This window comes from Bos grunniens, chromosome 10 (assembly GCF_055505025.1).
Source record: "Bos grunniens cultivar Pamir isolate PY7600 chromosome 10, Bosgru_T2T1.0, whole genome shotgun sequence".
Lineage (NCBI taxonomy): Eukaryota > Metazoa > Chordata > Mammalia > Artiodactyla > Bovidae > Bos > Bos grunniens.
Window position 1 is genome coordinate 81,130,485 of NC_141174.1, and position 27,922 is coordinate 81,158,406.

The 27,922-nt window shown below is 40.2% G+C and overlaps 2 long non-coding RNA genes across 3 annotated transcripts in view; both read right to left on the reverse strand.

Annotated features, from left to right (window-relative positions):
* Positions 1-810: 810 nt before the first annotated feature.
* LOC147365153 (uncharacterized) lies at positions 811-5,408 on the reverse strand. Its single transcript, XR_015135187.1, has 2 exons — positions 5,266-5,408; positions 811-1,123 (listed from the first exon to the last, which is right to left on the reverse strand). It is a non-coding gene; the product is annotated as an uncharacterized LOC147365153 (long non-coding RNA).
* Positions 5,409-8,342: 2,934 nt separating this feature from the next.
* LOC147365154 (uncharacterized) overlaps positions 8,343-27,922 on the reverse strand; it is a 108,574-nt gene continuing 88,994 nt past the window's right edge. For both annotated transcript variants that reach the window (XR_015135188.1, XR_015135189.1), the window contains exons 2-3: positions 14,719-14,830; positions 8,343-9,334 (exon numbers count right to left, since the gene is read on the reverse strand). This is a non-coding gene — a long non-coding RNA (uncharacterized LOC147365154). The remainder of the gene's footprint in view (positions 9,335-14,718; positions 14,831-27,922) is intronic.

Consider the following 27,922-nt stretch of genomic DNA (forward strand, 5'->3'; position numbering starts at 1 on the left):
GCCAGTGCAGGAGATGCAGGAGATTCAGGTTTGATCCTTGTGTGGGAAAGATCCCCTGGGAAAGGAAATGGCAACCTACTCCAATATTCTTGCCTGGAAAATTCTAGGACAGAGGAACCTGGTGGGCAACAGTTGGTGGGGTCCAAAAGAGTCAGACATGACTTAGTGAGTAAACAACAATAACACCTCAATTTACCAGTCATTAGCATCTCAGATACTTTTATTTTCTGAACCTTTGAATGAAAGTTGCAGGCAGCAATGTCACTTTGCCCCTAAATACTTCAACATGCATTTCCTAAGAAGTCAAGCATTTTGACACAGCCATGCTTAGCTGGTTCACACTTAAGACAGTTAACAATAATGCTATAGTTCCACCAAAAACTGTGCTTAATAGATCTTACAATGCATGTGAGCCACTTGGGAATCTATCCTGATTCAGCAGATCTGGAGTGATGGCCAAGGTTCTACATTTCTAACAAGCTACCAAATGATGATGATGCTCGTCTGGCAGAACATATTTGGAGTTTGAAGGATCAAATGTTGCTCCTTGTATGCCTCCTTTTCAGCTATCACTCCCCTTTCCTCTTCTAATAAAGAAACCGTTATCCTAAACTTGGTATAGTTTATTCGTATGATTGTTTTCATACACTTCTTAGATATATGTATCCCTTAACTCTATACAGTATGTTTTCCATACTTTTAAACTTTACATATGGTACCCCATTGAACATATTCTTGGGCAACTTGCTGTCTTCATTCAGTATTATATGAGGTTTATCCATGTTGATAAACGTAGTTCAGAGCCATTCATTTTATTTTTATTATTTTTTTTAAATAATTTATTTATTTGTTTGGCTTCATGGAATCTTAGTTGTGGCACACAGGATCTTTCGTTGTGGTGTGGTGTTCAGGCTCTTCCTTGCAGCTCACAGTTTTCTCCAGTTGTGGCGTGAGGGCTCTAGAGTGCCAAGGCTCAGTAGTTGTCGTGTGCAGGCTTAGCTGCCCTGCAGCTTAGTTCCCTGACCAGAGACTGAACCTGAGTTTTATGCATTAGAAGGCGGGCTCTAAGCCACTGGACGACCAGGTAAGTCCCCTGAGCCATTCAATTTTAACTTCAATAAATCTAAAAGAGAAAAAGGAGAGATAATTGAAAAAAAAAGATCATGTTTTATCTTTGTTCAGGCTCTATAATAAAACACCAGAGAAATGGGAGGTTTATAAGCAGAAATTTATTTCTAACATTTCTGGAGGATGGAAGTCCAAGATGAAGATGCCAGCATGGTCGCCTCTGGTGAGACCCCTCTTCCTGAGTTACAGCCAGTGCCTTCTGCCTTCTTGCTGTGTCCTCACCTGGTGGAAGGGATGAGGGACCTCTCTGGTGTCTGTTTCATAAAGGTACTAATCCCATTCATTAGGGCTCCGCCCTCATGATAATAATTTTAAAATATGAACAAACTATGAGTGAGCTGTGAGACTTAAGATGACATATCTATCAAAGGCTCCACCTCCTAACATCACTATGTTGGCATTAGGACTCCAACATATGAATTTAGGAGGGACACAAACATTCAGACTGTAATTAAATGTCCATGAAGTCTTCAGGCTGGAGAAGGGCATTGCAACCTACTCCAATGTTCTTGCCTGGAGAATCCCATGGACAGAGGAGCTAGGAACTTAATATTTCCTTATTCTGTGATTGGGTTTAATGTTCGTTCTTTTACTCACTGAGTATTTATTAAGGACCTAAGATTAGCCAGAAACTATGTGAGACACTGGAAATACAATCATGAGCAAAACAGACTAAAACGGTTCTTTCAGGGAGAGTGTAGTTGTGAAGTAAGGGTCACACATTAATCAAGTAATCAAGGAATCACACTCATTCGTTAATTATGAACTGTGCTGACTGTGGTCTCTGAGTTGAGGCAATGGAACTAAGAGCTTGGAAAGAACAAACCAGCTAGAGTTTGCAGGAAAAATGATGGAGCGGAGACAGCTGCAGAGGAGAACTTCACAGATCTACAGAAGGTGCCTCTTGAGTATTCAGAAGAGTACTGATCAGCACATGCATGTAAGGCAAGTCACCAAGGTCAGAGAAAGAACCACCAGAAAAGGGCCTAGGTGCTCTCATGAGGCCAAGAATATTACCCATTCCCATCAGTAAACTGAAAACCTTATAAACTTTAGGGCTTTGGGCAGAGTGCTCAGAGGGGTCTCTCCTCAGTAGTAGAGAATAATCGTCCCTAGACTGAGCACTGCTCTGATCCTATCTAACAAACCCTCAAAGCAAGATGCTAAGTAATTCAACCGCATCCCAGAGAAAAATTCAAGAATATTAATAGGAATGCAAAAATATCCAGCATCTAAGAAGGTAAAATGCATACTGTATAGTTTCTAATCAGAAATTACAAGGCAAAAAAAAGAAAAAAATTACAATGCATACAAAGAAGCAAGAAAATCCAATCATAATAAAGAGAAAAATAATCAATAGATCCCAACTGACACAATTGACACAGATGCTAGAATTAGCAGAACAAAGACATTAAGACTGGTATTATAGATGTATTCATATGTTCACAAAGTTATGTACAGACATCAAAGATTTTTTTTTTTAAAGATCCAAACTGAGCCTCTTGAAAATAACACTAACGCAGGAGATGTAAACTACACTGGGTGGGAATAACAATAGATTAAACATTGCAGAAGAAAAAAATCGGTGAATTTAAAGGCGTAGCAATAGAGACTATCTAAAGAAAACACAGAAATAAGAATTTTAAAATATGAAAAAACTATCAGTGAGTTGTGAGACTTCAGATGACATATCTGCATAATATTGGAGTCCCTAAAGTGTGTGTGTTGGGTGCGTAGAAACAGAAAAAAAAATTTTGTAATATTATTTAAAAAAATAATATGTTCTCCCAGGTGGCACAGTGGTAAAAAATCTGCCTATCAGTGCAGGAGATGCAGGAGACTCAGGTTCGGTCCCTGGGTTGGGAAGATTCCCTGGAGTACGAAATGGCAACCCACTCTAGTATTCTTGAATGGACAATCCCATAGAACAGAGGAGCCTGGCGGGCCAAAAGGTTTCTAAATTTAATGAAAATTATAACCCCACATATCCAGGAAGCTCAATGAAGTCCAAAAACACACACAGAGTGAAGAAAACTATACCAGGGTTCATCTAGTCAAAATTTTCAAAACCAGTGATCAAGAAAACATTTTAAAATGAGCTAAAGAGGTACTTTCCTGGTGGTCCAGTGGTTAGACTCCAAGTTTCCAAAGCAGGGGACTCGGATTCAGTCCATGATCTGGGAACTAAGATCCTGCATACTGAGTGGCCAAAAAAAAAAGGTAGCTAAAGGAAAAACGGGCATGTTATATACAGAGGAACAAAAAGCAGAATCATAGCACATTTCTCATGAGAATCAATGTAAGCAAGACAATGGAGCAACATCTTTAAATAGCTGGGATGTAGGGAGGAAAATAGCAGAGAAGGCGATGGCACCCCACTCCAGTACTCTTGCCTGGAAAATCCCATGGATGGAGGAGCCTGGTAGGCTGCAGTCCATGGGGTCGCTAAGAGTCGGACACGACTGAGCGACTTCCCTTTCACTTTTCACTTTCATGCACTGGAGAAGGAAATGGCAACCCACTCCAGTGTTCTTGCCTGGAGAATCCCAGGGACAGGGGAGCCTGGTGGGCTGCTGTCTGTGGGGTCGCACAGAGTCGGACAGGACTGAAGCGACTTAGCAGCAGCAGCAGCATGGTTATCTAATGAAATCTACTATAAATCTATGAGAAGTGTTAAGTGAGTTTACCAAGGTTGAAGGATAAAGGACCAACATACAAAGATTAATTCATTCCTATACACTGCTGCTGCTGCTGCTAAGTCGCTTCAGTCCTGTCCGACTCTGTGCGACCCCATAGACGGCATCTCACCAGGCTCCCTTGTCCCTGGGATTCTCCAGGCAAGAACACTGGACTGGGTTGCCATTTCCTTCTCCAATGCATGAAAGTGAAAAGTGAAAGTGAGGGCGCTCAGTCATGTCTGACTCTTAGCGACCCCATGGACTGCAGCCTACCAGGTTCCTCCATCCATGGGATTTTCCAGGCAAGAGTACTGGAGTGGGTGCCATTGCAATCAGAAAGTTTTAGACAACCACTTAAATAGTGTTAGAACATGATATATTTAAGAATAAATCTGACAAATATGCATGACACCTGTACACTGAAAACTCTTAACACATTTCTGAGACAAATTAAAGACCTAAATAAATGCAAAGTCACCATGTTCATGGGCTGAAAAACAAACTGTCTTTTCTCTTCAGACTGACCTAGAGTCAGTGCAATCTAATAAAAATTTCAACAGCTTCTTTCATAGAAATTGACAAGCTGATTCTAAATAAAACTTATAATTTAAAAAAAATAAATAAAAATAAAATAAAATCTATAGGAAATACAAATAACTTAGAAATTCAAACAACTGTGTAAAAGAACAAAGCTGGAAGACTAACACTGATTTCAAGACTTATATGAAGCTACAGTAATTAATACAGTTGGTATAAAGATAGACAAATAGAGAGTCTGGAAAAAGACCCACATACCTATAGATGCTGATGTTTGACAAAGGCGTACAGGAAATATAGAGGACAAAAAATAGCTTTTTCAACAAATGGTGTTGGAACAATTGGATATCCATATATGAAATAATAACTTCAACCCACACTTCACAAACTAATACAAACATTAACTCAACATGGGTCTTAGAGCTAAGTGTAAGACCTAAAACTATATCATTTTAGAAGAAAATATAAGAGAAAAATCTCTGTAATCTTGGGTTAGGCAAAGATTTATTAGAAACATGACCCAAATGCCTACAATAATCATCTCTTCTGGGAAGCCCTGACCCTGACCCTCCCAGACAGTTCTTTTTTTCCCCACTCTTCTATCTGAGCACTTTATATATGATATTCATCAAATCATATTGTATCTGTTTACATCTCTCTCCTCCATTGAACACACCAAGAATGAAGATCACATCTTAATTATTTTAATATCTACAAAGTTTGATAAATGTTACTTATATGATGTCTCTAACTCTGAGCTTAATCAGGGAGAAAAATTTTTCCTAGAAGCCTCCCAACATATTTCTTGATGTTTCATTGGCCAGAACTGGGTCATAGGTTACCTCTAAGCAAATCACTAGTTAATGGAATTACCATGATTTTCCTGGACCAATTACACTTCACTCTTCGGCGATGGGCTTACCTTCCCCAGGGAGCTGTGGCTGTTTGGGTAGGCTGGCTGCAGAGAACTTGCAGAGGTGTGGCGGTGGTGGAATTAGTGGCATAAACCAGGCTGCTTCATTTTCCATTGTGAGGGTGTAATTCACCAACAACCTAGACTTATACCTAGATTTCAGAAGGAAAAACTACCATATATCACTATCTTTGAAAATAAAAAGAACAACACAGCTCTGCTACAGTAGGGAGAGTGAAATTATTCATCTGAAACAGCAAGATTCTGCACTGGGCTCTTTATAACTTTTTTAGATAATACATCTATAGAAAAAGCTTGGTAAGCTTTATTGCAGAATCATTTACATCAACTCGTACAATTTTGAATATTTATTATTTTTCACAGTAGCCATTGTTTTAGAACATATGTTATTATATAAACATTCTTCACAAATCTTAAAACTAATTGAAGCATAGCTATCTTTATAGTAAATGCTAGAAGAAAAAAAAAAAAAACACCAAAAAACTAGCCAGTGTTGTGGATCCCTGGAGTTTTTATTTTCACTATGAATATAGCAGCTTAGAGAAAATAGGGTACAAGAAAAAAAATGTGTAAATGTTTCTAACCTAAGCAATCTGGCCAGCAAGCATTTCACTGAGAAAAACTGGCTTCTTTTTTTAAAGGAAAAATTCACATTTCTGATTTTATGTGTTTTTATCATTTGCTTGGTTCTGTTTTGTTAGATAGGATCTTGTATTTTTCTTCCACACTGTGAACTGCTGCTGTTGCTGCTAAATCACTTCAGTCGTGTCCGACTCTGTGCGACCCCATAGACAGCAGCCCACCAGGCTCCTCTGTCCACAGGATTCTCTAGGCAAGAATACTGGAGTGGGTTGCCATTTCCTTTCTCGAGGGTATGTTCCCAACCCAGGCATCAAACCTGAGTCTCTTGCATTGCAGGCAGATTCTTTACCGTCTGAGCCACCAGTGAAGCCCTGGATACTGATACCAGGGCAAATGAAGTTGGTTGTAATTGTTCTGCAGTATGGATGTAACAACTATCTTAAATTCTCTATGATGCTCAAAAGCTCATTGAAAACAATTTGCAGTATTTGCATAATACAGATCAACCCTATATTCATTGGACGGACTGAAGCTGAAGCTCCAATACTTTGGCCGCCTGATGTGAACAGCAGACTCATTGGAAAAGACTCTGATGCTGGGAAAGATTGAAGGCAGGAGGAGAAGGGGCAACAGAGGATGAGATGGTTGGATGGCATCACTGACTTAGTGAACATGAGTTTGAGCAAGCTCCAGGAGATGGTGAAGGACAGGGGAGCCTGGTGTGCTGCAGCCCACGGGTCACAAAGAAGTCAGACACAACTGAGAGACTGAACAATAACAACAAAGACGCAAGCTGAAATAAGTCTGCCATTTCAGAGGAAAATAAAATAATATTCAGGATCATAGCATAAAAACTTTCCTCATTACTTAAACTATGGTTTCATAAAAGTGACTCTATAAATAAATAATAAAAAAATTTCCCTCAAATCCTTGACTGTGCCTGAACAGAACAAAATTCTAAAAAATTCAGTAGAAAGCAACAGCTGGGTTTAGTTGTAGAGATTTCAGTAGCTGTCTGGTGCTCTGGAGAGGCGTTCTCCATTGACTTCTGTGTCTTAAGAATAAGGATAATGTTCAAGGACTAAGGACTTCAGGATAAAGGATGAAAAACTAAAATAGCCCCATTCTAATACAGCTTAAAACCAAACCTCCATAAGATCAGGGTAATCTTCCAATGATTTAACTGTTGAGTCGCAAAGAGTCCGACACAACTGAGTGACTTCACTTTCACCTTTCACTTTCATCCCCTGGAGAAGGAAATGGCAACCCACTCCAGTGTTCTTGCCTGGAGAATCCCAGGGACGGAGGAGCCTGGTGGGCTGCCATCTATGGGGTCACACAGAGTCGGACACGACTGAAGCGGTTAGCAGCAGCAGCAGCAGGACAAATCCAGGGCTCTTCAAAAGAAAGTGAAGACAATCCATAATCTCTTACAATGGATCATCCAAAATGTAGAATAATGTACAGCCAAAAGTCAGCAGATATGTGAAGAAGCTGGATTATGTGATCTATAGTTCTAAACAACAACAACAAAATGGTAATTAGAAATAGACCCACAGACCATTTAAATGTTTCAATTAGCAAGCAAGAATTTTTGAATAGTTGTAAAATTTATCAAAGGATTTAAGGGAAAGGGGGATATAATGGGTGAAAGCTGAGAATACTGAAGGAAAAAAACAAATTAAACTCTTAGAACTGAAAAACACAATACATAAATTTAAAAAATCTATTGGATGAGATTAATAGCAGATAGAACAACCCAGAGGAATGGATTGATAACCTTAAAGATAGACCAATAGAAATCATCCAAACTGAAGTACACAGAGAAAAAAATATTGAAAAAAACTCACCAGACTCTCAAAGACCTGGGGAACAATCTTAAGTAATTGTAACTGGGGTTCCAGAAGGAGAAGAGAGAATGGGGCAGGAAATACATTTGAAGAAGTGCACAAAATTATTCCCAAATTTGATTAAAAACATCACAGACCACAGATCCAAAAAGCCTAGTAAGCCTCAAGTAGTATAATTACAAAGAAAACCACATCTAAGCACATTATAATCAAACTTCTGAAAAGTAAAGATCAAGAGAAAAATTGAAAAGCAGCCAGAGGGGAAAAAAAGACACGTTACGCACAAGAAACAACGATAAGAATTAGAGCTGACCTCTCATCAAAAATAATGGGGGGCTAGAAAACGATCGAACAAACACTTTTCAGAATGCAGAGAGAAAAACAATAACAAAACTATCAACCTGTAATTCCATTAAGTAAAAACATCCTTCAAAATTAAAGGAAGAATGAAAACATTCAGATAGTGAAAAGCTGAAAAAATTCATCACTAGAAAGCTTGTACTGTAAGAGATGCTAAGGAAAATTCAGGTGGAAGGCAAATGATACCAGGTGAAAACCTAGAACTACAGGAAAAAAAAATCTGACCACTGGAAATTGTAGGACATCTTTTTTTGGGGGGGTAGGGGTGTTAGTTCTAAAAGGTCTTGTAGGTCTTCATAGCACCGTTCCACTTCAGCTTCTTCAGTGTTACTGGTTGGGGCATAGACTTGGATTACCGTGATATTGAATGGTTTGCCTTGAAAATGAACAGAGATCATTCTGTTGTTTTTGAGATTGCATCCAAGTACTGCATTTCGGACTCTTGTTGACCATGATGGCTACTCCATTTCTTCTAAGGGATTCCTGCCCACAGTAGTAGATATAATGGTCATCTGAGTTAAATTCACCCATTCCAGTCCATTTTAGTTCGCTGATTCCTAGAATGTCGACGTTCACTCTTGCCATCTCCTGTTTGACCACTTCCAATTTGCCTTGATTCATGGACCTGACATTCCAGGTTCCTATGCAATATTGCTCTTTACAGCATTGGACCTTGCTTCTATCACCAGTCACATTTACAACTGGGTGTTGTTCTTGCTTTGGCTCCATCCCTTCGTTCTTTCTGGAGTTATTTCTCCACTGATCTCCAGTAGCATATTGGGCACCTACCGACCTGGGGAGTTCCTCTTTCAATATCCTACCATTTTGCCTTTTCATACTGTTCATGGGGTTCTCAAGGCAAGAATACTGAAGTGGTTTGCCATTCCCTTCTCCAGTGGACCACATTCTGTCAGACCTCTCTGCCATGACCCGCCCGTCCTGGGTGGCCCCACACAGCATGGCTTAGTTTCATTGAGTTAGACAAGGCTGTGGTCCGTGTGATTAGATGGACTAGTTTTCTGTGATTATGGTTTCAGTGTATCTGCCCTCTGATGCCCTCTCGCAACACCTACTGTCTTATTTGGGTTTCTCTTACCTTGGACGTGGGGTATCTCTTCACACTGCTCCAGCAAAGCGCAGCCACTGCTCCTTACCTTGGATGAGGTCGCCCCTCCTGACCTTGAACGTGGAGTAGCTCCTCTCAGCCCTTCTGTGCCTGTGCAGCCACCGCTCCTTGCATGTGGGATTGCTCCTCTTGGCCGCTGCTAAAATTGTAGATATAAACATGAATATAAAGACATTTTTCCTTACTTTTCTTCAATTTTTTATAAAATAGTTGACTGTTCATAGCAAAAAAGAAAAAAAAACCTTACAATGTAACATGGGATTTATAATTTATGTACAAGTAAAATACACGATGACAATTACACGAAGGATGGGAGGATGAGTTAAATAAAATTATACAGCTGAAAGATTTTTATGTTACATATAAAGTGGTGAAATATTAAGTCAAGTTAGACTATAATAAATTAGTGTAGATTATAACTGTGATAGCAACCACAAAAAGCATAATACAATTTATTTTTCTTGAAAGCTAATTGAAGAGGTAATAGTTTTTAAAATGCTTAGCCAACCCAAAAGAAGGCAAGAACAGAAAGGACGAAGAAAAATCAAATAGTAAGATGATAGACTTCAAACCAGTCATTGCTATAATTATATTAAATGTACAGTAATTAACCAGTCCATTTAAGAAATAGACATGTTCAGATGCATTAAAAAAGCAAGACCCAATTATATGTTACTTGTGAAAGTGAAAGTCACTCAGTAGTGTCCGACTCCTTGCAAGCCCATGGCCTATACAATCCATGAAATTCTCCATGCCAGAATACTGGAGTGGGTACCCTTTCCCTTCTCCAGGGGATCTTCCCAACCCAGGGACCAAACCCAGGTCTCCCGCATTGCAGGCAGATTCTTTACCAACTGAACTAAGAGGGAAGCCCGTTTCTTATGAAAGACAAGAAAAAAAGAAAAGAAAGTGAAGTCGCTCAGTCGTGTCCAACTCTTTGCGATCCCATGGACTGTAGCCTACCAGGCTCCTCAGTCCATGGAATAGTCCATGCAAGAGTACTGGAGTGGGTTGCCATTTCTTTCTCCAGGGGAATCTTCCTGACCCAGGGATTGAACCCGGGTCTCCCTCATTGCAGGCAGACGCTTTATCGTCTGAGCCACCAGGGAAGCCCATTAATATCAAAGTGTACTTCAAAGTAAAGAGTACTTTAGGAGAGAAAAGAATCATTTCACAATGATAAAGGGATCCATTTATGCACTAGATATAACAATTCTAAATTATATGAACCTAAAAACAACTTTACAAAAAATGGAAATAAAAACCATAAAACTATTTAAATTAAAAACTAAAACATAAGTAAATATTTATCAAATCACAGGATGGTAAATCGTCTTAAAACTATGCAAAGACAGAATCTATAAAAGCGAAATTTGAATTCTTAAATATTTGAACTTTGGTATATTAAAAGATAACTGGAGACATAAGAGGAAAAACTATAAATTAGAAAAAAATATATATGAACAGCAAGAAAATCTATGAGAAAAGTCTAGGGACATCCCCAAATTAAAGCATTTGTCATTCTAGGAAGAACAGTTTCAAACTGAAGATTTGTACCTGACTCCATCCTAGGCAGACAATGCGATTAGAGGCATACCTCAGAGATAGTGTTCAGTTCCAGGCCACTGCAGTAAAGCGGGTATCACAAGAGTACACAAATGTTTTGGTTTCCCAGTGCATGTAAAATTACATTCACACTATACTATAGTCCATTATGTGTGCAATTCGTATGTGCATGCTAAGTCACTTCAGCCGTGTCTGATGCTTTGCAACTCCATGGACTGTAGCCTACGAGCTACATGGACTGTAGCTACCAGTCCCCTGTAGCCTCCCTAGTCCATAGGATTCTCCAGGCAAGAATACTGGAGTGGGTTACCATACTGTCCTCCAGGGGATCTTCCCAATCCAGAGATCAAACCCACTTCTCTTATGTCTCCTGCGTTGGCAGGCGGGTTCTTTACCACTAGTGCCACCTGGGAAATCCATGTGTGCAACTGCATTATGTAAAAAAAAAACACAACAACAACCTACATACCTTAATTAAAAGCACTTTATTGCTAGAAAATTCTAACCATCATCTGAGCCTTCAGCAAGCTGTAATCAAAGATCACTGATCACAGATCCTATAACAAATATAATAACAATGAAAAAGTTTGAAATATTGTGAGAATTATCAAATTGCCACATGGACACAGAGCAAGCAAATATTGTACCAATAAACTTGTTTGTTGCAGGGTTGCCAGAAGACTTAAATTTGTTTAAAAAAAAACCAAAACCCACAGTATCTGCGAAGCACAATAAAACAAGGTGTGACCTAAATGTAAGGCCAGAAACTATAAAGCTCTTAGAAGAAAACCTAGGCAGAACACTCTTTGACATAAATCACAGCAAGATGCTCTATGACCCACCTTCTAGAGTAATGGAAATAAAAACAAAAACAAGTGGGACCTAATTAAACTTAAAAGCTTTTGCACAGCAAAGGGACTAACCCCATGGACTATACAGTCCATGGAATTCTCCAGGCCAGAATACTGGAGTGGGTAACCATTCCCTTCTCCAGGGGATCTTCCCAACCCAGAGACTGAACTCAGGTCTCCTACACTGCAGGTGGATTCTTGACCAGCTGAGCCATCAGGGAAGCCCAAAAGAAATATAAGCAGGTTGAAATGACAATCTTCAGAATGGGAGAAAATAATAGCAAATGAAACAACTGACAAAAGTGTGTCTCCAAAATATACTAGCAGCTTCTGCAGCTCAATACCAGAAAAACAACCCAATCAAAAAGTGGGCAGAAGACCTAAACAGACATTTCTTCAAAGAAGACATCAGTTTAATTAAGTCACTCAGTCGTGTTTGACTCTTTGCGACCCCATGGACTGCATCATGCCAGGCTTCCCAGTCCATCACCAACTCCCGGAGCCTACTCAAACTCACGTCCATCGAGTCAGTGATGCCAACCAACCATCTCATCCTCTGTCATCCTCTTCTCCTCCTGCCTTCAATCTTTCCCAGCATCAGGGTCTTTTCCAATGAGTCAGTTCTTCACATCAGGTGGCCAAAGTATTGGAGTTTCAGCTTCAGCATCAGTCCTCCCAATGAATATTCAGGACTGATTAATATCAGCTGATGGACTGGTTGGATCTCCTTGTAGTCCAAGGGACTCTCAAGAGTCTTGTCCAACCACAGTTCAAAAGCATCAATTCTTTGGAGCTCAGCTTTCTTTATAGTCCATCTCTCACATCCATACATGACTACTGGAAAAACCATAGCTTTGACTAGATGGACCTTCGTTGGCAAAGTAATGACTCTGCTTTTTAATATGCTGTCTAGGTTGGTCATAGCTTTTCTTACAAGGAGCAAGTGCCTTTTAATTTCATGGCTTCAGTCACCATCTGCAGTGATTTTTGGAGCCCCCCAAAATAAAGTCTGTCACTGTTTGCATTGCTTCCCCATCTATTTGCCATGAAGTGATGGAACCAGATGCCATGATCTTGGTTTTCTGAATGTTGAGCTTTAAAGTAAAGAAGACCTACAAAGGCTAATAAACACAGGAAAAGATGCTCAACATCACTCATTATTAGAGAAATGCTAATCAAAACTGCAATGAGGTATCACCTCACACCGGTCAGAATGGACAGAATCAAAAAATCTACAAACAATAAATGTTGGAAATGGTCTGGAGAAAGGGAACTTTTTTGCGTTGTTGGTGGGAATGTAAATTGATGCAGTCACTATGGAGAACAGTATGGAGACTTCTTAAAAGACTAAGAATAAAACAATCATATGACCCAACAATCCCACTACTGGGCATATATCCTGAGAAAAGCAGAATTGAAAGAGACCCACGTACCCAATGTTCATTGCAGCACTATTTACAATAGCTAGGACATAGAAGCAGCCTAGATGTCCATCAGCAGATGAATGGATAAAGAAGCTGTGGTCCATATACACAGTGGAATATTACTCAGCCGTAAAAAGAACACATTTGAGTCAGTTCTAATGAGGCAGATGAACTACAGTCCATTATACAGAGTGAAATAAGTCAGAAAGAGGAAAACAAATATTGTGTGTTAACGCATATACAGGGAGTCTAGAAGGATGGTACCAATAAACTTATCTGCAGGACAGCAATGGAGACAGACATAGAGAAAAGCCTTGTGGACAGTTAGGGAAGGAGAGGGTAGGAAGCTTTCAGACAGTGTGTTATGCAGCAAAAGTTAACCAGGGCATCTTGCCAGAAAAAGCTTTCTGACTATCCCCACATTATATGATGAACAGGATGATGATACATGAGAGAAAATAAGCATGCCCCTTTCTAAGACCCCTATATCCTTAGGGACTTAGAATAAGCATGTAATTAGCTGAAATGTTTTCTTACAGTCATCACAAAAGGGCATTTTAGAGGTAGAGGTGAGCCAGAGATTCTCTTGATTACTTGGGGTATGGGTTGGACTTTCTAGAACCACTCAAAGCCCTCCAGTATATTTCATGCTGGTCTCTCCCCCACCTCACCCGCAGCTCTACAAATTTTCTTTTAGGATAGGAAGAGCTAACTAAATACAGGGGAGACTTAAAAATCATTCATCAGAATGAAGGGAAAACTGTAACTTTTTTTAATATTTACTTTTATTGCATCTTTTAAAAATTTATGTTTTTGTTTAAAATTGTTTATACACAAAATATATTAGTATAGTACTATAGGCACACAATTTTAAAATTTATAAATGCTCAAAATAACTTTTATAGATAGCATTATAGACATCTGGAGACCCCTAGTATAGACATACCTCTAAATTTCTGTATGTCAGACTTGTCAGGACACAGAAAATGTAGCTCAGCTCTAATCCTCCTTGAAGGAAAGTCTCAGTTCCTACATCTCTCAGATCCCACCCTTCTAGGCTCCCTCACAGGAAACTTCTTCTAATGGGTCTTGGGGCTTATTCTCTAACTAATTCATTGAGCACTTGTTCTGTGCCAGAGCTAGTTCCTGGGTATATGAACAGTTCCTGGGTATACAATGAACAAAAATAGTTCCCAGGTATATAATGAACAAGTCCTAGGCTCTACCCTAAGGGAACCTGCAAGCGGTTTTAGTACTGGGGGGCTGCTATAACAGAATGCAATAGAATGGGTGGCTTATGAACAACAGGAATTTATTTCCCAAGTTCTGGAGCTAGGAGTTTCAAGATCAAGGCTCCAGAATATTCAATATCTGGTAAAGGCCTGGTTCCTGGTTCATGGATAGCTGTCTTGCTATGTCTTCACATAGCAGAAGGGCAGAGAAAAGTAAGGTCTCTGGTCACTCTTTTAAGATACTAATTCATTCATTAGGGCCCCATCCTCATGACCTCATCTAATTGTAATTACTTGCCCAAAGCCTCACCTATTGATACCATTACCTTGGAAAGTTGGGCTTCAACACATGAATTTGGGTGTCAGGGGGACACAAGCACTGAATCTATAGCACAAACTCTCTCGTCACATAACCCCATGTCTCTTCCTGGGAAAAGATAATATATCCACCTCCATGAAGCAGAATCCCAGCTCTCATCCATGATCTTGAGAGGACAGAACGCTGTATGGTTGCCATAGAAAACTCAGATCCTTGTTGATGCGTTCATGAATCAGCAAACAGCTGTGGAGAGAAAAAAGAGAAAACCCCAAGGGATGTTTCCTGAAAGAGAAAGACAAAAACATTCTCCCTGCCTGACTTTGCCTCACTCCACAGCTGGCGCCAGCCTTTCCCGAGTCACAGCTGGACGAAGAAGGCAAGCAGGGGAATGCTCTAAGAGTCACAGGACAAGAAAAGACACTATCTCCCCTCCCACCCCTTTCTTCCCTCACAGGAGGGTGATGCCAGAGGAGATCACTGGGCACCTGGCTGTACCCACAAGGTGAATACTCTTGATGGTGAAAAGAGAACTCATCCCTACATACATTTGGGCTGAAGAAAGCAATGAGTTAGTGCCATGAAGCATGGGTGAAGGATGAGGGAGGGAGAAAGTGCCTGTTCTTTTGATGACATCAATTTTGCTGTTATGGTTGTTCAGTCGCTAAGTCATGTCCAACTCTTTATGTCCCCATGGACTGCAGCACACCAGGCTCCTCTGTCCTCCACTTTCTCCCGGAGTTGGCTCAAATTCATGTCCAGTGACTCAGTGATGCTATCTAACCATCTCATCCTCTGCCACTCCCTTCTCCTTTTACCTTCAATTTTTCCCAGCATCAGGGTTTTTCTCAATGAGTCAGCTGTTCACATCAGGTGGCCAAAGTACTGGAGCTTCAACTTCAGCAACAGACCTTCCAATGAATACTCAGGCATCAACTTTACTCTCACTGATTTTGAAGAGTCAAATGGTTTCTAATACACTCCACCACTTTCTTACTTCTCTTCCATACTTTTTCCCCTACTACTTCCTTTCTTCTTTGCTGTCCCCCAAACCCAAAGCTGTGCCAGGAATGGAAGAAGGAAAAAGTATGCTTTTATAAGACGTGCTTCATGAGTGTTGATGGGAAAAGAGACAAATGATTTTTTTAAAGTTGGTATATTTGTCTTTTTATTATTGAGCTGTAACAGGGTTTTTAAAAATATTTATTTAATTGGTTGCACCAGGTCTTAGTTGCAACACCTAGGATCCTCACTGTGGCATCAAACTCCTAGGTGCTGCATGTGGGATGTAGTTCCCTGACCAGGGATTGAACCAGGGTCCCCTGCATTAGGAGCTCGACATCTTAGCCACTGGACCACCAGGGAAGTCCTGAGACAAATAACTTTATTTCATTTTCTTCCTATGGGCCAAGGGAGGTAAACAGAAGAGGAGAGGTGACTTTGTATCATGTTATTTAATGCAAGGAGATCCAACCAGTCCATTCTGAAGGAGATCAGCCCTGGGATTTCTTTGGAAGGAATGATGCTAAAGCTGAAACTCCAGTACTTTGGCCACCTCATGCGAAGAGTTGACTCATTGGAAAAGACTCTGATGCTGGGAGGGATTGGGGGCAGGAGGAGAAGGGGACGACAGAGGATGAGATGGCTGGATGGCATCGCTGACTCGATGGATGTGAGTCTGAGTGAACTCCGGGAATTGGTGATGGACAGGGAGGCCTGGCATGCTGCGATTCATGGGATCGCAAAGAGTCTGACACGACTGAGTGACTGAACTGAACTGAACTGAACTTTACATGATGGCTTTTAAGTTACAAGCTATCAAGGAGAAGAGTAAACACAACCCAAGGACTTTGTATCCTCTTTCGGGTAAAGGATTTGTGCATTTTCAGTTGATGCAGAATAGTTGCATCATGTTAGGTGGAAATATGACTTTGTCACTGTCTTCATATATTTAAAGATTAAGAAGATGTGTATGGATGCCAAGTTGAAAAAGGGAAGGCTTGTGATGGTTAGTTTTATGAGTCAGCTTGGCTGAGCCACAGTTCCCAGATATCTGGTCAAGTATTATTCTGGATGTTTCTACAAAGGTGTTTTTTGGATTAGATTACAGTTAAATTGGTGAGCTTTGAGTAAAGCAGATTACCCTCCATAATATGGGTGGGACTTGGCCAGTCCGTTGAAAAGCTTGATAGCAAAGACCTCCCTTAAGCAAGAAGGAATTCTACCAACAAATGGCCTTTGCACATAAACTGCAGCTCTTCCTTGGAGCCTGATAGCCTATCAGATCAGATTTGGTTTTGCCAAGCTTCATGATCCTGTGAGTCAATTCTTTAAAATCAGTCTCTATGATGTACTTGGCAAGATGCATGAACGATTTCTGATAGCTCCATACTTGTGTGAGCTGCCCTGCAGCCTGCACTGGGCTGCAGCTGCCCACCTGTCTTCATCAAAGGCTGTCTTCACCAAAGGAGACAGGACTGTAAGCCTGGAGTCTTATGGAAAGCGGATAGGATAGTTCAGTCCCCAATCCCATCTGATTGCTGCTTTGCCAGCCAAATGCTACAAATAATCTTTCAAGTAAAGTCTCTTGCTTATCTATTACAATTTTATCATATTTCAGCATTTGTTAAACCATTTCAGAATTTTTAAACAGGAATTAATAAAAACATGAAAATATTTTGGAAGACGTTGCCAACATAGAAATCGAACAAAAAGATCAACTCTCAATTTGCAGAAGTTTACAAAAAGAATAACTGAAGAACAAAAGGAATAGAATTCTTTTTTTTTTTTTTAAGAGAAGGAAAAAACCAGAATTGTCCCCCCAAAATGTCATACATTGAAAATCACATCAGCAGAGTCTCTGGAAAAGTAAGTATCAAAAGAAATTCTGAGACACAGCTTCTTCAACATTTTCAACTACAGGGAAAGATAAACGGACACATTCCAACCAAGAACCTTTGGGTAGTGTTCACAGGAACAAGCCCTCAGGCTGAGCTCTAGATTTCCCGCCTCTCATTAGCAATTAGTCGGAGGTGGGGGGTGTGGGGGAGAGGGGGTTTGCAGGTAGCATCTTCCCCTAAAGACTGAGTTGAAAGGTGTGACTTAAAAGAGACACATTATATCTGGTTTTGATTTTTGCAGGATGTAGCAGACTCTTTGTACTGTCTAAACTCAGCCCACAGCCTTATGCCAAGGGGACTCAAAGATGCACCATAGAATACTAAAGGTTGTAATTAGATAAAATACTAATTAGTTATTTTTATTGAAAAGAATGTATAGTAACTTCCAAATACCACCAGAAAAGTAACTGATTTTGCTTTAAATGTTGCAATCAATAAGGCCTCAAAGCAAATAAAGCAAAGTAAAAGAGAAAAAATAATGGGGGATGGAGAGGAACTCAAATTCTTTTTTTTAATTAATTAATTAATTTGACTGCATCAGGTCTTAGTTGAGGGGTTGCAGCAGGGGCTTAGTAACCTTATTTCCCTAACCAGGGATTGAACCTGCATCCCCTGCATTGCGAGGAAGATTCTTAACCACTAGACCATCAGGGAAGCCACTCAGAGTCTTCAGAGCGGGAAAATTTAAGGAAAGTGCCAAGCTATGTAGATCTGAAAGTCAATGTTGCTTATCGTCTTAAAACGAGGTGCCCCAAACTGCAATTAATGCAGTAGTTTTGAATTAAGAATGATTTATGTGGTACCCCTGCTGCTGCACATGACTCTGCCTTTAGTAGACAAGAGACAGGACCAGATTAACATTTTAAAATGTCAAAAATAAGATGGATCCTTTCTGTTGCTTTATTTATACTCCTGGTCTCTCACTTGAGCTAATATTGAGATCAGCATGTTTCCTGAATCAGAATGGAGTGTGTGCTGGCAGTTTATCTCCGGGAGAAGGTGCCCTCAGGAAGTGTGGGCCCAGTGCTGTCATTATCACAGAAGCTGTATCTGGTTATCACCTTTAACAACCATAGCCCTTAAGATCTGAGTCCAGGATTACCAAACAACCTTGATTATAAGTAACCTCTCTTAGAGCTTTATCTCTAGCAAGATACTAAGCTGATCACAGAACCTTATTTTTTGTTGTAAATCAAGAACTTGGCATTATGCTTTTATTTTTCTTAAGTGTGTATTTCTATGAATCCCCAATCTGCTATCTTTCTTTATTATTTTGATATAAGCCTATAATCCCTTATCTATTACTCTGAAATCCAAAAACAGTGTTGTTTTTTCCACTTGGCAGCAAAACTTGACACGAACAGATGCAAATCTATTTATAGACTATCCTCCTCAAGAAGAATACTCATGTATTTTGCTGCAGAAATGTAATGTGTTTGATTACAAGGTATACTTCATCTGTATATATTGAGATAAAGTTTTTGTCCTTTTTCTGCATGTATTGAGATAATAGAGTGTTTGTCCTTTATGATGCTTTATTGTGAATTATACTGATGATTTCTTAATGTTAAATCTAATTTACTTGTAACATATTATTTTTAATATCTTGCTGGATTTGGTCTCCTGATATTTCACTTAGGATTTTTACATCTATGTTCATGAGAGATTAGCCTGAAATCTACTCTTGTAATATTTCTGTCAGATTTTGAAATGAAAGTTTATGCTGGCCTTATGAAGTGGATTGGAAAGTGTTCTCTATGTTCTGGAAGAATCTGTGTAAGATTGGCATTATTTCTTCTGTAAATGTCTGGCAAAATTCAAGGGCCTGGAGTTTTCTTTGTGGGATTCAATTTTTTTATTATTATGGAGTTATCCATAGTTTTCTGTTTCTTCTGACATAAATTTTGGTGAATTGTATTTTTTATAGGATTTTTTTCATTTCATCTAAATTTTTAATGCTATTGGCACAAAATTACTTATAGTATTTTTCTATTATCTTTCTATTATTTGCAGCATCAATAGAGATGTTTCTTTACATTTCTAGTGTTGGTTATTTGCATCCTCTCTCCTCTGTCAGTCATGTATCAGTATTATTAGCCTTTTCAGAGAACCAGATTTTGGCTTTTTTGTTCCTCTCATTATGCTTGTTTTTTATCTCATTAATTCCTTTGATTTATTCTTTTCTTTCATCTACTTCCTTTGAATTTATTTTGCTGTTCTTATAATTTCTAAAAATGGATGCTTAGTTCATTTATTTTTCAGCTGTTCTTCTTTTTGAATAATTCATTTAAAACTAATAAATTTCCCTTTAAGAAGCTTCATTACACAAGTTTTGATATGGACTATTTTATTACCATGCAATTCCAAATATTTTCAAATGACCATTATGATTTATTCTTTAACACAAGTTATGTGGAAATGTATGCCTTAAGTTCCAAGCATATATGGATTTCTAGTTTCTAGGTTGTTCGTTGAGTTCTAGTATAACTGAACTGAAGAAAAAAATACGCTTGATACGATTTCTATCTTTTTGAGACTTGTTTTATAGTCCTTTGTTCCTGCCATATATTTTTGCCAGGCTGGGAATTATTTTCTTTCAGCTCTTTGAAGATATCTGTTCATTGTCTTCTAGCTTTTATTTCTTCTGTTGAGAAAACCAACTTGCGATTCAGATGGTAAGGAAACTGATGACATTGGACCATTTCACTCAAAAATTCATCCTGAAAATAATATATATATAACTGAATCACTTTGCTGTGCAGCAGAAATGAACACAATATTGTAAATCAATTATATTTCAATTTTTTAAAAAAAGGAAAAAATGCATTGTGATGGTGACTGACATGTGTTCTGGGTAAGAGGTGTGTCTTTCCTGCTCACCATGCCTGCACCAACCCCGTTAATCGAGAACTCACGTTCCACATAACGTTATCCCAGGCCAAAAAACCCACTTTATGTCAAAGAGAGTGTGACAAGAGGCACATTACCACAGGATCTATGGGATCTACCATATGCCATGTCACCCAGAAGCTGCTCATCTAAGAAAGCATGGTAAGTGTTTTTTGAAGGCATGCTAAGGAGCCAGCATAGAGATAATGAGCTGTCTTTGAGGATGCAATGTACATTTTAAATCAATGGTCATTAAACTGATGACGTTGGATCCTAACAGATAGAACACATACATCTAAGAACAAAGTGGGAGGAGTCTAGTTTACCATCACTCCCAGCAACTCCCTTGGGTAATTTTTACTTCTTATCCCTATGACTTTAATTTCTGCAAGTCTAGAGGTATTGTTTCCACCAAAAACTGGCTGCTCCCTAATCACTGTGTTCTCCTCATGTACACAGGTCAGCAGGCAAAGAAAGAAGTTGGGACACTTAGAAGAACAATTGATCCTGCCCATCTTGAGGATATAGTTTACTGCTACTTTATAGGGGCAAAGAGAAGTATGTCTGGAACTCAGGGAACCATTGAGGCATCTCTTGGTGCTCCTGTGCCCAGACTTAACTGCAAATGGGCAATTAGTATTAACCATGCCTGACAAAGGTGTGACAACCCACCTAGGCCTGCCGAAATGCTAGCCAAGAATGAAGGGAATATAGAGTGTTGTAGGTGAATATCTTATGGCATCAGGACTAACTGCAGTTATGAGTACACAGATTGCCCAATTAACTCTCCTCTTCCAAGTGTTCCACATGAATGGTGACTAACTGCTACCTTGAAATATGTGTTGGGATAGAGTGAGCTTAAAAGAAAACTTGAGCGGATAGGAGGACAAAAGGGGTGGACTATAAAGGACAGTATTGGTGTCTTGCTCAACAAAGCATCTTTCCCTTGGTTTTCTTTTCAAGCTTTCTGTGTGTGCCCTTGGGCTAACTGTGCTTTCATTTCCAATGGTCAGCACCTATGACTTTCTTTTAAGGACTGCGCTCCATCCTCATTGAGAGCTAGAGGATCTGAGTTTATATCCTGCCTTACCCTCTCTCAAAGGAAGTCCTTAATCAAAAACTGTAGGCGGCAGGTTTATGAAAGCCCAACACCATTTCTTAGGGGTGTGAATGACAATCTACACACAATCTTGAGACCTCGCAATTCCAGCACCTTTGTATCTCTTTCAATGAACTCTCTGGTTCTTTCTCTCTCCTCACCCTCTATTGATTACAGTGAAGTGTTTTGGAAGTGTTACATTTGTACTGTGAATTTGAGATGGTATTCTTGGCCTCTGTGGCATAAAAAGAGATCTAGGCATTTATAAAAGTTGATCAGCTCCTATTTATTCATCATTTAGCTGGAATGATTTTGGGAGCTAAGGCTGTCCAACTTCTCAGAGTTATGTGTTGTATGTGTTAGTCGCTCAGTTGTGTCCAGCTCATGCCAACCCCATGGACTGTAGCCCGCAGGTTCCTCTGTCCATGGATTTCTCCAAGCAAGTATACTGGAGTGGGTTGCCATTCCCTTCTCCAGGGGATCTTCCCCACTCAGGGATCCAACCTGGGTCTCCTGCATTGCTGGCAGATTCTTTACCATCTGAGCCACCAAGGAAGCCCTCTGAAAGTTACATAAGTCTGCAAAAATCATGTAACCTTTTACTGATTCATTGATGTACGGTCACCCTTGGTCCTGTAAACCATCCACACCCTATAATATCTGCAGTCTGCAACATTCACATCATACATGTTTAGCTATTTTGTATTGTCTGGATGGGCCTGAGCATCCCCATTTTCATAAAGCTCCATCAGCATTCTTGACCTGCTCCTCCAGTTGAGAGTTGCCAAAAAAGAAGGAATCTGGGCATACATAGTAAAAGACCCACCCAGAAATGGCTCCTGTGCATAATTTATTACATTCCTACCATCATCTTCAATTCTTATGTTGATTTTCTTCTTATCAAGGTATTTCTTTCTTTGGAATTATTAATGCTTGATAGCACCCCTCACCCACTTCCTTTCCTCCCCTTCCTCATCCCTACAGTTTAACATTTGCACTAAATGTTCCTGATTAAAGGTACAAATGTACCTCTCTCAGTTCCCAAATCAGATGCTAGACTCCTAGACTCCTATGGTGGTGGTTTAGTCACTAAGTCGTGTCTGACTCTTTGCAGCCCCGTGGACTATAACCCACCAGGCTTCTCGGTCCATGGGATTCTCCAGGCAAGAATACTGGAGGGGGTTGCCATTCCCTTTTCCGGGGGATCTTCCCAACCCAAGGATTGAACCTGGGTCTCCTGTATTGCAGGCAGATTCTTTACCTACTGAGCTACACGGGAAGCCAGATGCTACTTCTGTCCAGATGTAGCCTTCCTCTAGCAGGACTTGTGTCCTCAAGAAATAAGGCGTGGCTGGGATTCAGGAAGTCTAGGGAGGGGCCTGAGCATCCCCATTTTCATAAAGCTCCACAGGCATTCTTGACCTGCTCCTCCAGTTGAGAACCGCTGCCCGAGAGACTCTGATAAGTTCCAGATTGGGTGAGAGTGTCCTTTTGCAATCAAAAGAGGTTAAGTAATACAACCAATAAACTGTGACAACTAACTTTGTGTGTCAACTTGGCTGGGCCATAGTACTCAGATATTTGGTCAAACGCCAGTCTGGATGTTTCTGGGAAGGTATTCTTTACACAAAATTAATATTTAAATCAGACTTTGAGTCAAACAGATTATCCTTCATAGTGTGGATGGGTCACATCCATCAGTTGAAGGTCTTAAGAGAAAATAGCCTGAGGGACCCCAAGGAGGAGGGAATTCTGCCTCCAGACTGTCTTGGAACTTGAGCTTTAACACAGTTCTTCCCTGGATCTTCAGCAGAGATTTAAAACTTACCAACCTGCACAATGCCACAATCACTTGAGCCGATTCCTTAAAATCTCTCCTCTCCTCTCAATAGGTAGGTAGATAGATAAGTAGATTAGAGATAGAGGTTCTGTTTCTCTGGAAAGTCATAACACATGCAGTTCTTGGTTTTTCACCTACTGTTATTAGCTCCTGGAATAAATCTGACCTCTGGATGCACAGAATTGTGCCCTGAAAGAGGCTGCAGTTTCTGGATGACAGGAGACTGGCTCATTGGAATGAAACCCAAGAACTGGACCAGATGGTGGTGTTAACACTCTGATAACTGTTACCGGACAGGTTTAACATGGTGTGCAATGAATAACTTTGAAGAAATGTGCATAAATTTTTAAAAGGTACTTTATCAATAAGCGAATGTCCTGGTTTTGTCTTCTTTTTTTCTGTCTCTCTTGTCCCAAGGAGCAAAGTCCCTCTGACATTCGGGCTCATGACTCTCAATGATGAATTTCTGATACAATTAGCTTCTAACTGGTTTTCTTCAGAGTTCACAGGAACAAAAATTCTTTACAGCAAAAACCTAGTACTGAAACAAGAAAGACACCTTTTCTTGCTTTTTCCTTAAGCTTCCATGAATCTTTTTGTGTTCCTTTAGTTATGTGACACAAAAATGTATCTGAAAATGTGGCAACCTATGAATCAAAGTGAGAAACTACGCACCTTCAAGCCAGACATTTATCTTTCCTAAGAGGTGTGCATTACTTCTGCGAGTTTGTGCTTTCACTCATCTTTCTATGCCTCCTCCCACCCAATGGTGCCTCAGTTTCCCTATCCTGTCCACACTCAACAAAACACAAAGGAATACAGACCAATCTGATTGTTTCTAATGGATTCTTGGGTGAGCCATCATTTTCTAAACAAACAAGAGTCAAATGACTGCACTTTAAGTGAAGTGTTCTTTATTGAAATCTTTTGATTCATTAGCTAAGCTTGTCTGGTTTTTTCCTTCTTTTTCTTTCTGACATCTTCTTTCACTCATCCAGAATCTTGGTGAAGGCGAGAATCATTCCATTAGTGCTGATTCTTTGGCTACAGGCACTAATGCATTTCCAGAATAAGTGTCCACGAATCCTGCCTCCAACAGGCTGAAACCTGAAACTTGTCCCAAGCTTCTCAGCCTGATGGGGAGCCCCCAGGGGAAAGGCTGTTAGAAGCAAAGAAAGAACTCTTTGTCTGTAGTCTCTTGTTTCTCAGAGGTCTCCCTAAAGCATTCCCTTTAGGCAATAGTCCTTCTCCCCTCCCCCAGTGATTAAGTCATCACAAATTCCTAATCTAACTACTTGAGAGACCTTGTTTGTCAAAAATGCAAGGAAGACAAACACTCTACATTTTTTAATTCCTGCCTGAACAGGATCATAAACATTCTAATTTCTAGCCTATCTGGTTGAGTACAGTGAATCAGTGTTGAAATGATCTGAGCAGAAGCACATTTGGATGTAAATCAAGTCAGTGACTCGCTTTTCAGCCCCTCACAAGAAGAACCTGATATTCTAGGCACATGACTATTTTGATGGGGTAGTGAGGAGACTGTGACTCACGCTAAAAAGGACCATCATGTAACATCGGCGTTGCTAATGGACCCCACAGGAGCTTTGGGAGTTAAGCTGCGATGCTGTGATGTCCACTGCACAACCTATCTGCAAATTGAAAACAAAGCCCTTTAAATGGGGGGTTGGATGGGAATTTTGGAAATCTAGGGTTTCGGGGCAAACAGTAATTGTTTAAGGAAAATTGAGGTAAAGTATCTCCTTCCTCTTCCCAAGGTTTAAGGTGGGGGTGGGTATTAATAGCAAAGAAATCTCTTCACAAATCTCCTCAGAAGTGCAGTATGTCTTTCTCTGTACTCTGATTCCTCTTTTGTGTCCTTAAAATGGGTGAGAGACTTAAAAGTCATAGAACACGTTTGCATTTTCTTTGAATATTTGCATATGATCACCTGGCTTTAGAATTTCTCAATCTAGAGCATCTAGGTGTCTTGATCAAAATTTCAGTTTTAACACTCTGCTACATATACAAAATAAAAATAGAATTATAAGGAGGTAAAATGAAAGTCGCTCAGTTGTGTCCGACTATTTGTGACCCCATGGATTTTATATTCCATGGAATTGTCTAGGCCAGAATACTGGAGTGGCTAGCCTTTTCCTTCTCTAGGGGACCTTCCCAACCCAGGGATCAAACTTAGGTCTCCTGCATTGCAGGTGGATTCTTTACAAGTTGAGCCTCAAGGGAAGCCCATAAAGAGGTAAATTCAGTTCACTCACTCAGTCGTGTCCGACTCTTTGCGACCCCATGAACTGCAGCACACCAGGCCTCCCTGTCCATCACCAACTCCCAGAGTCTACTCAAACCCATGTCCATCAAGTCGGTGATGCCATCCTACATCTCATCCTCTGTCGTCCCCTTCTCCTCCTGCCCTCAATCTTTCCCAGCATCAGGATCTTTCCCAATGAGTCAGCTCTTCGCATCAGGTGGCCAAAGTATTGGAGTTTCAGCTTCAACATCAGTCCTTCCAATGAACACCCAGGACTGATCTCCTTTAGGATGGACTGGTTGGATCTCCTTGCAGTCCAAGGGACTCTCAAGAGTCTTCTCCAACACCACAGTTCAAAACCAGCAATTCTTGGGCGTTCAGCTTTCTTTATACTCCAACTGTCACATCCATGCATGACCACTGGAAAAACCATAACCTTGACTAGATGGACCTTTGTTGGCAAAGTAATGTCTCTGCTTTTTAATATGCTGTCTAGGTTGTTCATGACTTTCCTTCCAAGGAGTAAGTGTCTTTTAATTTCATGGCTGCAATCACCATAAAGGCAAGTCTAAAAACATAAGCAGAGATACTAAAATATTTTTAGGAAACTGAAATCAAGTAGACAGTATCCATCAATACATAAAAAATATTTAGAAATAAATTTAACAAAACATGCACAAAAATGTTTATAGGACAAATTTAAACTTGATTGAAAGACATAGAACAAAAGGTGAATATAAACAGATGTTATGTTTCTGGATGAGAAACTTTAAATTATAAGGATGTCAATTATTCCTCAAATTAATCTATGAATTCAATGGAATCTCAAATGAACTCCTGGCAGCATTTTCAGGGAACTTGACTAAACTGTTCTGGAAGGCCAGAGGGAGAGTAAAGGTGCACTAATAATTTAGACAGTTTTAAAAGAGAACACAGGCATGTGTGTATGTGAGGAAGGTCCATTAGACAAGACATAATGAAGACTCTAGAGTTTAAAACAGTGTAGTATCTGGGGAAGGCAGGGAAGATAAATTAGGAAATTGAGATTAACAGAGATACATTACTATATATAAAATAAATAATGAGGACCCACTGTATAGGACAGGGAACTATATTCAATATCTTGTAATAACCTATGTGGGTTTCCCAGGTGGCACAATGGTAAAGAATCTGCCTGCCAATGAAGGAGGTATAGGAGAAGTGGGTTCCATCCCTGGGTCGGGAAGATCTCCTGGAGTGGGAAATGGCTACCCACTCCAGTATTCTTGCCTGGGAAATCCCAAGGACAGAGAAGCCTGGCAGGCCACAGTCCATGAGGTCGCAAAGAACCAGACATGACTGAGTGGCTGAGGACACACACACAATAACCTATAATGAAAAATAATCAGAAGAATATGTGTGTGTGTGTGTGACTGAATTACTTTATTGTATACCTGAAACATTTTGAATCAATGATACTACAAAATGAAATAAAATACTGTAGTATCATCACAGGAAAAGATAAATAAATCAGTGGGATAGAATTGAGAACCCATACATAGATCCATGCACACATGGGTGAAGAGTAGAGAAGGCATCAAAACTCACCAAGGAAAGGATAAACTGTTCAGAAAATGGCTTGGAAAACTGACTCACCTTTTGGAATGAAATAAGTTGAGATCACAATCTTATATGTCACATATGTGGCTCACAATCTATTTCTATTTCTCTCATTGGTTAAAGATTGCTCCACAGGGCATTAATTTCCCCACATGAACATCTAGCAATCTGTCTCTTGATTCCTCAGGGCAGTGGAGGAGCAGGACAGTCCTTTATCTGGGTCCAAAAGTGGTGAGCGAGGCCAGTGTCATGTTTGGCCAAAACCCAAATGGTTTCTTGGCACAAGCAGAGCATCAGAAGGCAGAAATGAGGAGCTGGAAGTGAGGTTCAACCTGGAGAATCTTCTGGCCACAGAATTGAGCACAGGCAGAGCTGAGGACCCTGGTGCAGGATAAGTTGCACCCTATTCATCAGATAGGGTGGACGAGGTATGATGCTAATGCCTAAGCTTGCTATCCACCATGGAGAAGGCAATGGCACCCCACTCCAGTACTCTTGCCTGGAAAATCCCATGGACGGAGGAGCCTGGTAGGCTGCAGTTCATGGGGTCGATAAGAGTCGGACATGACTGATCGACTTCACTTTGACTTTTCACTTTCATGCATTGGGGGAGGAAATGGCAACCCACTCCAGTGTTCTTGCCTGGAGAATCCCATGGACAGAGGAGCCTGGTGGGCTGCCGTCTATGGGGTTGCACATAGTCAGACACGACTGAAGCGACTTAGCAGCAGCAGCTATCCACCAA